At 38.0% G+C, this 1,351-nt stretch overlaps 1 protein-coding gene across 1 annotated transcript in view; it reads left to right on the top strand.

Annotated features, from left to right (window-relative positions):
* The first annotated feature begins 1,000 nt into the window (after positions 1 to 1,000).
* The window catches only part of LOC127907289 (uncharacterized), a 29,209-nt gene continuing 28,858 nt past the window's right edge, over positions 1,001 to 1,351 (top strand). The window contains exon 1 of the mRNA XM_052461776.1: positions 1,001 to 1,351. This exon is cut by the window's right edge and continues 985 nt beyond it. The gene's annotated coding sequence lies outside the window, so the exon portion shown is untranslated.

Below are 1,351 nucleotides of genomic sequence, written 5' to 3'. Positions count from 1 at the left end.
ATTATCATCTTGGTAATTCCACACCTTTTGAGAAGATAAACTTGGTCAAAACAAACTTTTGGTTTCATCTCATTTTAACAGTCTGTCATAAGGATCTCAACTTCATAAAAACATATTTTACCACCTCAAAAGTTTCCCAAAAAGTCTATACTATAGTAAGTGCCTATGAGTGCCAAATGAAGTAACAGTGTTGACTATAACAGTGTTGACTATAACAGTGTTGACTATAACTGGATTGACGATTTCATCTTAACTCAGCCATAAATACCCATGTGACAGGGGGAATGGAAGCTTGTTGTGTGCAACAGGAAGTGACAATTGAATGCAACCTTCACCCAAAAATATGATATCCTTAAAACATTTCTAGTCTGTCTATTTATGGGTAACAGGGTTGACGTCTTACTCGACCCATTCAGTTTTCACCACAAAACACCAGAAAATGGCCAAAAAGAATGAACCAGCTCACCTGCTTTTTACACTATGATTTGACTATTAGATGTTCAATGTTTCTTTTGAAAAAATGGGTTTTAATTATCATTATTATTGACCATATTAAAATGCGAGTTCAGACGTAAATGAATCACTAATCACATGAAATAAATAATAATCTTCAGAAATGACTTTGTCAAAGCAACAAAATAAATAGGGCTGTACAATGATGGTGAAAACTTTGAGATTTTGGGGGTTAAGTGGGTTATACTCACCCTCGTCACAGAGGGTGAATGGAGGGACATGTCAAAATGCTGAATTTATGTGCTTTAGCAGATCTATTATTATATAAAAAAATATGATTTATTGAATTATCCATGTGGTGTAAATTAAAGGGAACTTCATTTAATGTAACATACTTTTACAAATCTATATTTGTGCACAAACACCCTTTGTCCAGCTGTGGGTGCGTTGTGTTAGGACATGGAGTCATGGACACATCGAGAGAGAGCAAACCAGAATATTCTGCAACATCGCTCTCTCACTTATGCACTTCAGCGCTGGACAGCGTTTAGCCGCGTCTCTCCTGATGGAAACGGTATATGAAGTCATGGCTGGCTATAATGCAACCCTGCCAGCCTAACACCACGGCATGACTTACCTTGTCATGTACCGGTGACTGACCACCTTGGTGGAAGAGCAGGAGGTGCGAGGCTATCGCATATATGTCACCGTGACTTTTTCCAGATCGAATCTTTTTCAATGTTCAAAACATAACCGTAGTTTGACGCGCGAAACGGAGAACACAGTAGGCTATATCACGTACTTTCAGTCGCTCTTGCATACACATTTTATTACACGCGTGTTTGGTTGATGTCTTGAGGAAAATTCTGAAAAAGGTTTCTCTGCATGGAAATCAAAG

This window comes from Oncorhynchus keta, chromosome 1 (assembly GCF_023373465.1).
Source record: "Oncorhynchus keta strain PuntledgeMale-10-30-2019 chromosome 1, Oket_V2, whole genome shotgun sequence".
Classification (NCBI taxonomy): Eukaryota; Metazoa; Chordata; class Actinopteri; order Salmoniformes; family Salmonidae; genus Oncorhynchus; species Oncorhynchus keta.
The sequence above is the reverse complement of the archived record's forward strand: the minus strand, read 5'-3'. Positions and strand labels throughout refer to the sequence as shown.